The 15667-nt window shown below is 39.3% G+C and overlaps 1 protein-coding gene across 4 annotated transcripts in view; it reads right to left on the bottom strand.

Moving 5' to 3' along the window:
• The window catches only part of LOC120793850 (transcription factor SOX-6-like), a 109371-nt gene that overhangs the window by 71188 nt on the left and 22516 nt on the right, over positions 1-15667 (bottom strand). Inside the window, exon 1 of one of the 4 annotated variants that reach the window (XM_040134292.1) lies at positions 13150-13238. The exons of the other annotated variants lie outside the window; for them this stretch is intronic. The gene's annotated coding sequence lies outside the window, so the exon portion shown is untranslated. Of the gene's footprint in view, positions 1-13149; positions 13239-15667 lie in introns of those variants that run through there. 4 annotated transcript variants of the gene reach the window in all.

Raw genomic sequence — 15667 nt, 5'->3', positions numbered from 1 at the left:
AGAATATTTCATTCAGAACCACAGCTTTATTCAAAATGCAGACATGAATGCTAAAGATGTAATTACAGCTCACTCACACACAAGCAATTTAAAGTACATATCACGTTTATGGTATTAACAGATGCGCTAATTCACAGCAACTTATAACGAGTGAATGTTCCTCACACACACACACACACACACACACACACACACACACACACACACACACACACACACACACACACACATACTTGCATACTCACATACGCACATTAAGCACATACTGCCATAGGGATAATCTATTAATCTATTAAGCAGCATCAAGCCCTCTCATCACCTCAGAGCTGTTAAGAAAGCAGACGCTGCACTACTGAGTTTCAGTGGAAAAATCGTTCCCTTTTTTTTATAATGTAAGCCCCAGGCTGGGAGAGTCATTAGGCTAATACATCATTTACTGTAATGACTTCTCTTTGTCGCACTATACTTATAGGGACTTTCATTTTTACAAGGACACGTTTATTCCCTAAAAACCTCCTCTCCGGTAGCCTAATCTCAGCCCCGAATTCTTATTTTAAAGCTGAGGAGAAGCCCACTTACGTGGCTAATTTGTCCTTGTAAGTGATAATACACACACACACACACACAAACACACACAAACAATTCCACAAAAAACAGAGACACATCCACACCAAACTGATAGGTGACAAAGTAAAAATTCCAACAAAAAGGGTGTCAGACTCAGGAATTGGTTTTTGCTCTGAATCCTGAAAACAGCCCCCCACCCTTACACACACACACACACACACACACACACACACACACACACACACACACACACACACACACACACACACACACACACACACACACACCACCCACATGGCAGCAAAAGGTGAAAATACAAAATTTACAGTTGGAGTTGATAAAGAGTGAGATAACAGTCTGAAACTAAATGCCAATGGGAAGTAGACTGCGAGAAAATATGAAAATAGGGAGAAAATGTATATAAAGAGAGCAATAGAGACACTGAATGAAGGATGGAGTGAATAAGCAGGAGAAGCGTGTCCAAAGCATAGATCCAACCTGCGTGTGTGTGTGTGTGTGTGTGTGTGTGTGTGTGTGTGTGTGTGTGTGTGTGTGTGTGACAACTGTGCGGTCTTTAATTGTTGGAGACAACTCTCACTATAACCACCATTGAGCCATTTGTGCACCTGAATGTACAGTATAAGTGACATGTGAAAGAGCTCAAATCCATGTGGGTTCTTACTGACTTACAGTGACTCTGAGGCTCATGACGTTCTGTGTGGATGTCGTCTTTTACTACCCGTGTCGGAATGCAGCTTCCAGTGACTCTGTTATGTAGCTTAAATCAGAGAGGGGGTGGGGGGTAGAAAAGTGTCATGGCATGAAAGCCGAGACTCGCTCCACTCTGACCTGAGGATGTTGGAGAACCATTAATAGAACACCATCCTAACTGCATCACCTTCTCCTGTAGATTGAAAACACACTGTAATATTGCCTATTTTACTTTAGTTCTGCAGAAAAATCCCAATTCTTTCTCTCATTTAAGGTAAATTTTCTAATTTTTTTTCCCTTTTTTCAGTGTTTCTCTCTAACGTCATCATTACAGAGTTTCTGGTTTACTGTGATTCTGGCCTTTGCATGCTATACTATTCCCAAAGATGGAAATAAGGGATTTGAAGCTCATTCTACCATGACCTCACTGTAAGTTGATCCAAATGAGAGCACAAGCTATATACTTAAATCTGCTTTAATCAATAATTTTATATTAACAGTGGATCAAATATCTACTTGCATGTGAAAGAGGTTCCAGATAAGGACAAACTCGATAAAGATAATTATCGCCAATTGACATCTTTGAGCTCACTGTTTTGATTTTACAGCCACAGATTTTAGTTTTTTTTTTTTTCGTTTTTTTTCAGTGTTGTTGCCAGATGCAGCTGGCAGCTGTTTTGAGTGAAAAACTGTATGCAATCTCCCCAGCATCAGACTGACAAAGTTAGCGATTATCTAGTTAAGAAAGTGGAACATTTAGCAGCTAAAGAGACAGATATTTCCCTCAGGAGTTGGTGGAGACAAAAAACAGAGCTAAAAGGAGAGTGAATATTGGACTTCCATTTCAACAGGTGTCCAATAAAACAACACTACATGAATGCTAATACATAAGCAGCTGTTTGCTAACAACTTCACCATATTAAGGTTTACAATATGTCAGTGTTGTATTTACAACTTGTTTCCTCTTTAAAAAGCTAATGTACAGGAATTGCTGACGTTATAATTCCAGACCAGCATCCAAGAAGTTTCAGAATTCATGTGAAATGCCAAAATGGAATTTCTGTACATATGATCATCTATCCTAATGATGCACAAAACGTTGAAAATGAAGGCAGGCTACCTTCAGACATTATGATTTAAGAGGTATTTAGCTATGGGGATAGTAATTAGACTGTACACTACTGAATTGTGAGGTTTCAAGCCTTTTTGAGCAGAGTAATAACATAACATTAAGAGGTTTTATGCTTTTTCTGTTGAGCATGTTTTGACTTTTTTACCTCTGCCGTTCTTGGGAGCGATAACAAATAGTTACAGTAATTTCTACTAATGTCTCGGTGAAGTCTAATTTAGACTTTGCAGTAGTTTAAGCGTGTTTTGTTTTAAAGCTTTATTGGTAGTTTATGTATTTATTTATTTTTACAACTTGCCACCAGTCCCCACCACCCATAAGCCTGATTTGAATGATTGAAATAGCGACAGCTGTCAGCCAGAGGTTTAAATTTCTCCAGACCTTTGCTGTTTTACACAGTGGTATGAGCACATGAGATTATCAGAGTCCAGACAACCAACAAACAGCAAATCACTAATCCATGATCAACTGGTGCAATCCACACTGGAGCGTTGAGAGAGCGATGGGGAGCAGGGGAGGAAAAAGACAGAGGAGAGCCTATATTTAGCTGACAATATTGCTGGTGCTGTGTTTACGGGGGCGCTTAAGACTTAGTTTCTTGGAACTGGTGTCTCATATGGCCAGGAATGCCCAGCCTCATAACGTGCTGCCACCGATTTGGTTTCATCATGCAACAATACCAAGATTTGTTGGTAAGCATGCCACAAGGCTTTTTGTGATGTGGTTGGTGCAGGAAAACAGTTTACTTCATGCACTCGTTATCAGGCAATGAATCACATCACTGGAGTTTAGATAACTCCTTTGTTTAAGTAACATGGCAAATGTTAACAATTAATTGCTGTGGACTGAGTTGAGGAGCTACTGTAGTTTTTTGTCAAATGATTTGTTAGGGTTAGGATGAATGGTCATGATTTGTTTTCAAGACAGCAAATAAGCGCAGCACAATTTACAGTAACCAAATTACAGATTATTATCAAACCATTTCTCCAGATGTTCACAAAATAATGGGTTCCTGCATACGGACAAAGACAAAATCTAACTTTAAATCAGCAATAACAAGAAGTAGAGAGGGAACTCCCATACAGTCCATTTATGTGTTGCCATCAGCCTGCAGCTGTTATTGTCATGACAGGAAGAAAAACAGAGAGATATTCTTCTGTATTTTGGGATGTCAGCAATCACTAAAACTTGACATCACTACTTTTGCAGAAAAACATCACAGCTGCAGTTTTTGCAGTTTAGATTGATAGTTTGAACTGCATTTTTTGGTCAAGCCAGGTTCCCTTTGAGACTATCAAAAAAGATAATTCAGCACTAAAGAGATGCACAGGCACTATAGGAGAATAAACAAACAGCATTTTGGAGATATGAGTTTTTGTTCTTACTGCAGCTCTTGTGCCCGACAATATCAGGTACTTCCCTACTGAGACACGGGAAGAAATTGAGTGATTAAAGCAGAAGGAGTAACCTTCTCCCAACGAGACCAACCAAAGAATTAGTTTGGTTACGTGGAGACACTCTAAGGAAACAGTTATGTTACGATAATGTTACACTGACAGCTGAAAAACAAATTCATTTTTCACACACGTCGCCTTGAGGCTCTCCAAAAGCCTTTTCATATTGTCAGATATCTAGAAAAACATAAACTCTTTCCCCTGAAAGCTGTTCCGTCTAAAATATTTTTTGGAAAGTGATACTGGTGAGATTGCCTGTTTGATAACTAAACACAGCATGCACTGTTGAGGGAAGAGTTATAATTTTTGTCCTCATACATTTTTAGAGTTTTTGTGAGTGTGAAGACAGGAATATTATCCCACAAGTATGGTTAGCAGCCTGGTGATAAAATCTCAGTTGAATTAATATTTTATAATGTAATATATAATTCTAATAAAGGTACAACATGCTCAGAAGTGTTACTTACTGTTATCTTTGAGCATTTTGGTTTAAGTTCCTTCGCTTCCTTTGTTGACTATGAAAATTCTTACAGCCTTTAACTCAGAGACACATTCAACAAATGGTTGCTGGTGGACAGCTAACTAACGTCCCCTTTCAAAACGGGGACAGTAACTTAGAATCCCTTTGTGAGTGGAAGAAAAACGAAAACCGGGGTCAGAATTTGGCAGGAAAGCGTTGTTCAGATCTGGCCTGGAACCTGGCGACTTGGCAGAAACAATCAGGCATTGTGGAGTATCGACGGAGAGGGACCTGTGACAGATGAGAGTGGGAGAAAGAGGGCCCCCTCTTAGAAAAACAGTGCACAAAGCGCCATTCACAACCCAGGTCCCTTCTGCCACTTGTGGAGCGAGAGAAGGGCTCCGACAAAGGCCTCCGACTCGACCAATTGGGTGTAAAATCTCGAGCCGTCCCAGCTGGATAGAGCTGAGGAAGTGGGAAATACCAAAGAGAAAGAGAGACAGAGAATGAGAGGAGAGAAAAACAGGGGGAGAAAGAAAACTGAGGACTTCCCTTGGAATTATTTGTCTCTTGGACAGTCCAAAGAAGAAAATACGATGTAAGAGAGCAAAGGGAAGCTGTTTAAAGTTTAAATAGAAGTACAGAGGGGTGCTCTGTATCAGCCAGCAGAAACTGTAGCGACTTAAATCACTGAAAAAGATTACATTATTGGTGGCATCCACTTTAGGTGGTTTTTAGGTATGTAACTTAAAAACTTCCATTCAGTGCCCTTAAGCAAGGCACTGAAACGATCATTTGGTTTATTACACCTTGAGTCTTATTGTTGTAGTTCTGTCATTTCTACCTGTACCAATAACACTGAACTCACCAAAGTAACTGATGAGATGTGGGGACACAGTGACATCACTCTAACAAAGTCCTCTGGGGCAAGAAACAAACCATCCGCTAGTTAAGCCATAATGTTTACCACTTAATTTGGAAAATGAACACACCCATCATGTCGGCAATAAGCCCCCATTACATACAGAAAAGGCAAGCGAATTATTGCAAGTGCGATAGGTCGAAGTTTAACCGGGGAGCCAGTCTATAAACTGTAACTGATGTTTACAACTCACAGTTTTGGTCATAATTTTACCCTTAGCCCTCTATTTTCTTTCCCTTCTAGGTTCAGCTAACCTGCTGGGTGTTGTTTAAAAACTGTATGATGGTCTGAGCGCTTGAATCTCTTGCCCAATCAGACTTGTTTTTATCAATGTTGCCATGTTCCCAGATATCAGCAGTTACTAATTTGAGTGCTGTCATGCTATCATGACCAACTGAAATGATGGTGGCCAAACCTATAAAAAATAAGATCCAAGTTGCAATGAATCAGAAGTATTTTTAAAGGGGTATACTCGATACAGTGATTTAGTGCTGCAATTCCAGAAAGTTGAGGGACTCGTGTGAGACAGATTAAAAAAAGAATGGTCAAAATCAAAGCATCAGAGGCTGAGATATACTGACGTTCTGTCAGAGATTTAATTAGAGCTAAAAAAAAAAGCTGGATCCTACACTTCCCATAATGCAACTTAATAGCGTCTATCAAGTTGCCTCCTAAATGTCCACTTCTTTCAAATCGCTTCCAAAATTGCGGCAGTGATGATGATGAGCGGTGGCCGTCAGTAGAAGTCTTTGGTTGTAACGGGCAACTCCCAGGTGTGAACGAGCAGCAGGGCATTTCTAAAAAGAACTTCTGTGTTCAGTTACTTTGCCTGGATAAATAAAAAAAAAATAAAAAAAAAAAGCTCGAAGAGAATTGGCCTTGTATAAGAGCGACCCTCCCAGCTCCTAAATCTTGGGTCTGTCTGGACTCTCATTAGATCATCACACAGCGCTGCAAACAGAGGGTACTGTCATAGGTCAGACATGTGGAATGTGAACACACACACGCTGCCCTGTTTTTCGCCCAGAGATTCCCTTGTCCCAGCTCTTTTGCCCAAAATAGACACATTCAATACCAGCATCAGTTAACCCCCAAATTAGCCCATTGCATCACCGCCGTAATAACAAGAAAAGCAGTTTTGTTTTTCTGAAATTCCAACCCATTAACGTGGATTCCACTGTCAGAGACAGCTCTGTAGCTCTGCAGCCGGCCGAGCCAACAGGCAGCTGCTCTATTTCAAAGCTGTAGGTGCTTATCACATGCAACTGTGGGTATTCTCTGACCTTTTCATGACTTAAGTGAAACAATGAAGGGAGGTAAGCAGAGCGCGGAAGCCGTGTGAGATGGTCAGGTTAGAACATCGTGTACATCGATCAGCTGTCACAACCAAATCCTTTCACGATTATTAGATAAACAAAAGTCATTGTGTGACCATCATTATGTTACACTGAAGAGCTCTATGTATTTACCTCGTTAGAAAGTATTTACAACCACAAGGCAGCCAGAGGGGATGGGCTGCGGCAGCATTCCAGCAGGGTACAGAATATGACTGAATTAGCTCTTACTGAAATGAGCAATTTCATTCTAAAACAATAAGGTTAAATTGCAGTTGCCATTTGAATGACATCAATACTACTGTTGTTTCTGTTTTAACCCCAGTGGAACAATATAATTTGCTTCTATAAATGAGAAAAAAATTCTACAACTCCTCTTAAAACAACTAAATATGGGGTCATCAGGTTGTCCACTTGACACGAAATTTTCACCGGACAGCAACAACATGTTTCATGCTTCATAAATGATTGTCTGCTTTCTCCTCTAGGGTTACATTTTATGTCTCCACCATCAATACCACCAAGAGTTTTTTTTGTGGGGTATTTGTATGAGCACTGACAGCCGGAGGTTTGCAAATTAATGAGAAGGTCTGCTTTATTGCAAAATTGAATTTACAGGATTTATGGATCATTGTGATGAAGTACTATTTTCTGTCTGATATTTTTGTCTTATAACTGTATTAGCCAAGGACAGATATCCCTATTTGGTTATTTTATTTACAACCAGTTTCTAAATTTAATTTACAGGAAATATAAATACATGAAATACAGTTACATAAACCATGACAGAAATTATAATCACCAGACAAAAAAGGGCTTTAAATCAGAGGAAAAATATATCACAGTACCGCCCTCTATGTTTGAGTGACACGTAATGTCTTGGAGATGCGGGGCAGACACACCAAACCAATACAAGCATGTTAGTCTCTAGGTCAGTGGTACAGCCACGTTGCACCAGATCCCACAGGGGGATGGCACTGAAGAATGAGCATAACCTGACACTCACCTATCAGGTAAATTGTTCTTCAGGTATAGTTTTACTTTGATTTCCTATGTTTTAAGAAAGGTGGAGTTGTTAGGAAATCCATTCAAAAACTATCAAAAAGCAAAACAAGACTCCGAATGTATCAGGTTGAGCCAATTATTGTACAGACGCCCCTATTGGAAGTTATTTGGCATTTAGCAGGTGGGATGTTTTCTTCCAATTCATCAGTGAAATGCCAAATTAACTGTTCTATACTAAAAATTAATCTTAAAACTGGTTGTTATTTTGAGATAAAGTGACTTGAAAATATAATACCATTTTATTAGGCAATATTGAATACAAATTGTTCAATCCTTAAAAAGTTACAACTAAAGGATTTAAGGTAGCTAATTGCATTCATAATATTGTCTTGTGGGTTATAAAGCAAGTAAGAGTCTTGAGAAAAACAGGTGGTATAATATTTTGTTTTGAAATAAGTCTCGATATAAAACTGCCACAATATACCCTTTGTACCATGGGGAGAAATGTGGGGAGCAATTCACTTTATCCAGTGTCCACAGAATATTCATTACTCACAACACGGACAAACATTGAAATTTAAGGATTTTGTCTCTCTTCAGATGGACACCTGGAGCAAACATGGGGTCTGATGTCTCCATTAGTCCTGCCGATGGAAAATCTCAATTAAAGCCAATGATGGAGCGCTCAAAAAATGATGAATGCGTCGTTTGTACAGTGGGCGTAAACACACACCACTATGCTTGGTCCCTGTGTTCAGGCTCTGTACCTCGGGTGATGCCGGACCAAAACCGCAGACCCCCAGAAATCCAGTAACGGCCTTATTGACCAACACCCTCCCTTGTGCTTGTTATTTTTCCTGGCATGCGAACACACCCCTTGCTAACACAAATACAGTACACATATACATTTATCTACTACATGGCAACGATACAGAGTAAACCATTGAAGAAACCATTGAAGACCAAAGTCAACACTTGGTGGCTCAAAAGGACTGTTTGTCTGCTAACTCCTGCCAACGGTAGTTAGAAGACCTGGTCAGTGTGAACATTTTGTCTCTTAATCCTTAAAGTAGACCACATTGTCCAGGTAGGTATGGCATCACATAAACTGGCGAATTCTGCCTATAAATCAGCAAATTTAGAACAGTACTTATTATAAACAAACAATAATCAGCACAAGATATCTTTGTATGTTGACTGCTAAAAAAATTTCTGTTAATAGATTGTCAAAGACAATCAAACTTGCTGTTGGTTATGCATTAACAATTTTGCCATTCGTGTAAGATGTTTCACAAATCCTACTATCTGATGGGGAGTCCTAGACATTTTAGTTATGTAATTTTGCTATGTTGCTAAACTGTGAAACTCTGCAAGACTTCAAGCATCCTGTCTGAAGTTTAAACTCAATGGGACTAGGGTTTGACAAATATGCTCTCTATTTGTATTTTGCCCAAAGAACATCCCCTTGGTTAAATCCGCATATAACATCGTAAAATGACTGGACTTCCGAGACCTAAAGTCTTCAAATTATATAGTAATTCTATTTCTATGTAACTCCAGCATAACAATGAAAAGAAATAACCAAATGGAAATTGTTTGACCCAGAGGTAGAATGGGGATTCAAAACAATCACAGAACAGTACCACTGAAAATAGAATAGGACCAAGACTAGAACCCTGAGGAACACCACAAGTAATTGTTGATCTGCTAAATGAGGACACAACAAAACCTAAAATAATTAGGAGCAGTTTCAAAACTACATGTAACTATGCCCTGAGCAAAGGTAAGGTAATACCCCGACACTACATCAGATAAAAATCTGTGTCTAGACAAATTTCAATGATGACATTTAATAGTGTAATTTCCGCTCAACAAATAGATGACAATCTCCAAACCTTGGCAAGTTTTCTTGAGGAGGGTCTGAACATTAAAAAAAAAAAAACTCTGAGGACAAGGAGCCATTTAAAACTCTCATATATACCAGGTACTAAAATATTTAATAGGTAAGACATCTAAAAGAGACAAGGAACCTTTTATTCCATCAACAATGATATAAAAGCCCCTGAACAGTCAACATCTTATGCATCGTCTTTCTTCATTTAAATCTCTACATCAAAGCTACCTCTGCTATTTTTCTCTCTATCATCTCTTTTTCTCCCCACCTCTTTTCACCTCTTATTTATTTCAACTTAAAGCGCCTACAGCTTGCCATTTGACAAACAGCGTATTACAGGAGATAATACGCTGTTATCTTTGACCTCTTTGGGGACGAACATAATTCCACTGTGATGCACAAATAAGATCGTTACACAAGTTTTAAGCCTTGTTGTGCTTGGACCTCCCCATATTGTTGACAGAAGCTGTAAACAAGGGGAAATCCTATTATCTTAAAAAAAAAAAAAAAAAGAGATGGAGCTATGGATACCTGTTTTCCAGGGAAGAAAAACTTCAAATGTTTTTGAAATATAATATAATATATATGTATATAGAAACATCTCACTCAATTTGTCCAAAAAGAAGATGCAAGTGGATATTTTTACGAAGCAACCAAGGAATGCTAATATGTTTACTTTGCTTCACGTCAAATAAATTAAGCACATTAAGCAATCAAAGTACGATAATTTTGCAAAGGGTTAAGTTTCAAAAGTGTCATTGGTAGTGTATTTCAGGGTGACATCAACAGTAGTAAGTCACGATAGAAGCCTGTGGCAATACGACAGCTGCCCTCACACATTTTTCAGAGTGATTGCATTAGCCCTGAGGCTAGCAGCAAAAAAAAAGCGAGCCTCAATAAATCATTACAGGACTCACGGGGTCTCACTGCAGCTGAGAACAATCCTCAGACATCCATGTTTACAGTTCTTCAGTGTTAATTTACTGCATTTGTCCATCCCTGCATCACATTTATAATTCAGGGAATGTTGAATTAAGATGACATGATGGCACAGAGGGACTAAATTGCTCTGAAAAACACAGAAACGGAGAACGGTTATTATAAATGTTGATTCTTAGTTTCAATTGTTGATTTGGTGACAAAGAAAATAGAGAGCAAAGGCATAATAGACCATTCACATGTTCCTAATTAGAATAAAAATCACTACAATCCTTAAGAGCAACAAATGTACAGGACTTTAATTGGAGCCCCAGGTATAGACACATACTGACAGAAGATACTCAGAATTGGCTGACTACAAGGCACGGCCCTGCAAAGGACCAGAAAAACTGAATTAATGAATGCACAACTTCTATTCTACCAAATTCAAATGAATCTACATTAAGTATATTTAAGAGTAAATTTGAATGTATTTGAATCTTCATAATGACAAAAAAAATCATCTGAAATTTTTATTGTAAACAAAAGAATTAGAATCAAACAAGAAGCTCTGGTGTGTAACATCATCTGCAAGAGCGTCCAAACAGGTGGCTTTTAGAGCACCCAGGAGGCGCGAAAGACAGTTAATCCCAGATTAGGACTGACAGATCGTTTCACTGGATGCCACCATTGTAATCCCAGTTGCCTCTCTATCCTCTGACAATGAGCTTTGTTCCCTATCTGAGAAAGAGCTTTGAGGATTTCCTCAGCTTTGTTAACTTGAAATGGCTGCATTATTCAGAAGCATGCTACTTTTGGTTGGTTGATAAACAACATATTTTTATTCAATTATTGACCGGCCTGAATGTGTAATGTGCACAGATGGTTCTAACGAGTCATCTGTGCCCAGAACACAGGATTCAATTTCCACTCATTTTGGCAGTGTATAACTCTGCCATATAAACGGAGAAGAAAAGAGGAAAAGGAAAAGTGGAGATGTGTAGGAATGTAATTGCACTTTTAACACCTCACAAGTTTGTGTGACGCTCTTATTCAGATGGTTTTACGGTAAGTGCAACACAACAAAATTCTTAAAAGTTCAACCAACGATATGAGGTAATGTTTCTATTCTTACTAAAACCAAAATTCATCGCATCATAAATTTTTCATCTCTTCCTCAACTGTTTAAATGTCGAGAACTCAATTATTGTACTTTTTAATATCATTTTTGTAGGTTTTCCCTTGTGCCACAAGGCAAATTACCCAAGAGTGGATAAATTTGACTTAAATAAAGATAAGACTCACCCATTAAAAGAAAGAGGAAAAAAACTAAGTTTAGCTCTGGTTATGCTAATACATCTAAAAACATTCAAGAACTAAATCACTTCTTAGTGTCTTTTATTTCTTTATCTGCTGTTACAGTTACGGTTCATACTGGTTTGTTTTAATGGGGATATAATATAGGACTGAAGCTCCATCTACTCTCGAATTCCCTGTCATTAATCCAGAAAGTCCACTAAGTGGGAGGTAATGCTGAACCAGCAGTGGAGCACCATGAAAACTTCTCCTCTCCAGGAGCAGTTGTCTTGTTTTGGTGGTTGGAGGCATGTCAGTGTCCCTCGGCATGTGGAGTCGTCACAATCCAGACTAATCCTTTCCGCGGTGTGTCCCCGGGCCTTGCTGAAGCCAAACGCTATAGAGCGTACATGAGTGTGTTTAGCTGTATATGTGTGTTATGGGAAACAGCTATGTGTGTGTTGATAAATTATATCTGATCCCATGGACGAGCGGCCTACATTCGAAAAACCCATGTAGGGCGGGAATGTTGAAGAGGCAGCTCTGCGGCCAGATCATACTAGCTGAGAAAAATAAATAAGTCATGCTCTACCTTACTCTGGAATACGAACATAAGCGAGAGCATGTAAAAAACATGTACAAGTACACATACACACTGTCACAGCCTCGAGTGTAGAGAGGTGAGAGTGTGTGTTACGAGGTCAGAGTCTCTCTATACTGCACAAGGTGTCCATTGTCCTTTACCGGCCCTCGGCGAATATACATTGTTCACAGCGCACATGGCCAAGGCATGTAGGGTGTTAATCTAGCCAATCACAGCAGCTGTTATTCACATGGGCCTAAGCCCCTGAATCAGGGCAAATATTTAAGCCTCAGGTGGGGTTGTTCAGGCCAACATGACATGACGTCAGGAGTGGAAAGTCTGGCATTTGTGCATCAGGCAGTAAATGTTAAATATTACATTTCTATTTTGCTGCTCAGTCTTATCAATTGAAATAACACAGTAACATTTAAAACAGTAGTGATTCCATCGTACAGATAGTTCATAAAAGCTTTTACGTTTGTTGTTCTGAAAGGCAGATTGTTGATAGTTCCTTAATGAGAAAAATATTCTGGCACAGAAACAATGCGCCGCATGTTTTGAGTTAGTTTGGAACAAATAGGAGAAGAATTGTATAGCAGCAAAAAAAAGAAGAAAAAAAAAGGGCACAACAAAAAGAAACTGAACAACAACAGAACAAATAAACGTACGTCACGGTACTTCTCGCCACAGGCCATAAATGACAAATTTTAAAAAGAACCTGGAACGGGTAGATTACCACTTTAAGTGAATGTATAAATATCTCATCTCTTTCTCTCTGTTGTTGGTGGGATTGTGAGTGTAACGGTTACTCGTCCAGCTGTTCTGATTTTTATCGCATTAAGTATCATATCTGGACAAACCTCTCTTGAGACTCACCCAAGAATTTCACAGTTGCTGGAAGGGAGCAGCTTTTTTAATAAAGCAGAGTTTCTTTTTTTCCTTTTTCTCCACTGGACAAGGGTACTCTCGTCCTCTGACTGCTCTCCTCTCTCTCTCTCTCTCTCTGTTAAGCCATTCCTCTCTCCATCGCAGCACTGGGCTTGCAGGCTGTAAATCACAATTAGGGGGTTCATTAGATATGGCTGATTTATTAAGACCCAGGGCTTGTCTCTGGGCCTTTCAGCCATATATTAGCTGACTACAAGATCTCATACATAGTTATGAGACATGCTGTTTACTGTATGGCCTATAGGGTCATATGCCAATAGACATTAATTATTGAGTAAGACTCCATAGATTAAATTAATAGCATCTAGATGATAAATCATTTGCATTTGTATATTTTTTCTGTAGCGATGCCTGTACGCAGCAGTTTTCATTGCATATCTAAATACATATCTTTTAATAACCACAAATTGGCAACAGCATCAAAACCCTGTCTCTATTATCAGCAAGTGATCCAACATTTGAAAGGGAGCCAAGCATTTTGGAGCCTCATCCAAAGGCTTTAACAAACATACTCCGGAGCTGTTTGCCCTGTTCAACACACACACATAAATTTGGCCTGTGTTACTCCAGTCTTAAGTGTCCCTGGCTCACATAATACCATATTGTTTCCCCAGTAAATTCAAGTGAATTTATCATACTGCATATCAGCTATTGTCAACAACTGCCTGCAAACACAGGAACCAGATAAAGCGGTGTATATACTCTTTCATGTCAAAAAGTAATGCTCTCTTAGTGTGTCATGTCCGTACAAATTCACAATTTCTGACCTGCTATTCCGGTCCTGCCAAGACTGAACTACTCAGTTCAATAAATTACATTAGAATTAGAAACGCTCTGCAAAATCATTCTGAAACCACAATCAGCAGCTTTCGATTTCCAAAACAGCCCTTCACAAACTAGGCATGCATCGAAAATCATTTGTTTCTTTCTTTTTCCCTCTCTTTTACATATTTTTCTCCAACATACCAGCATGCCCGCTCGTCCCCTGGCACCTTATGGGCTGGATCATTGAACCTCAAGAGAGCTATAGAAATAGTTCTGGATTAGTTACAGCTTGAACAGGTGAGCTCCAACTTGTTCAGGCCTATTTATAGTGAGCATGAAATCCTATTGTTAAGAATTGAGGAGGGTTTACTGACAGACCATAGATGGGAAGAAGAGATAAAGAGAGAGAAAGAAAGTCTTGGCTCAGTCAAAAACCTTCCTGTTCTTAATGTAGACCCTGATCTGGGTCAGTTAGACCAAGTCTAATGATATACACCGATCATATACATGTATATATACATATATATATATATATATATATACATATATATATATATATTTAAAAATTGACTTATTACATTTACTTGCACACTCAATAGATGTAACCAACTTCTTAGACACGTAAATGCATGCAGCAGTTACAGTAACAGTTAAGTGTAATTAAACATTTCAAGCAAGGGCATGTATCCTCACACACATGCTTTCCTCTGGCTGACTCCTGGTACATGACTAATTGACGGTGACAGAGAACAAAGGAGAGGATTAGGGGATTGAGTGTGTGACACACAGCCACAGGTCAGGAGGCAGGTTAGTCTCTAACTGTGATTATGGACGGGCCGGTGTCACCAGAGGACACAGCCAGAGCCGACACCTCTACACCCTGCTCGGCTGCTCGTTTCCGGTCCCAGTGGGTCAGGTCTGCTGAGTGCACGGTGTTTGTGTAACGGTGTAAAACTGCAAGACATCGACTCGTCGACGTGAGCTCTTTAGATGTGGCAGCTACAGCCAGAACAGGCCCACGTTTGATGAACCTGACTTAATAAACACCGAAATCCAAACAAAAGCGGGCACCATGTTTCATTGCCCTCATCTCTTCGAAGGAAGAGATTAATGCCTAATTGTTTTGTGCTTAATTATTAATTAAAATCATTTTAATTGTTAAATTGAAACAAGGCCCTATCGGATTTCAGTATCATAACAAAGTAAAAAGGTTATTCATTGTATGAATGATGGCTCAATTGCCCACGTGTTATCTTGTGAGCTTTGAGAGGCACTGTGTCATTAGCTTTAGCTGCCCAACCTCTTTATCAGCGTAGCCTCTAATTGCTCGACGGCTCAGTTGATTTTGAAGCTAACCAGGAGCGATGTCATCCCTCTGCTCCTGCTACAATGGGGCTCATTGGATTAACTTCGAGCAGGCTTTGTTAAAAGCTGGTGCAAATCTAATCAAGGAAGAGACCTCAGTTATGCTAGCAGGAACTTAAATGAACGGATGACTAAATGGGGGGGAGGGGGGCAGTGTAGGAATGCAATCAGCAGCCATTAAGGCCAGTTAATTTTGGCTGATGGCAGCTTTAAAATGAGAAACAGGATTTTTACTGTAATGAGAATACTGTAATGACGAGGATGTGGTTGTTGGTGATGGTGTTTGGTACTGAGCTGCATTCAGCTTCAGTAAAAT

The sequence above is a fragment of the Xiphias gladius genome, chromosome 8 (assembly GCF_016859285.1).
Source record: "Xiphias gladius isolate SHS-SW01 ecotype Sanya breed wild chromosome 8, ASM1685928v1, whole genome shotgun sequence".
NCBI classification, from domain to species: domain Eukaryota; kingdom Metazoa; phylum Chordata; class Actinopteri; order Istiophoriformes; family Xiphiidae; genus Xiphias; species Xiphias gladius.
This window is presented reverse-complemented; position numbering and strand designations above follow the sequence as displayed.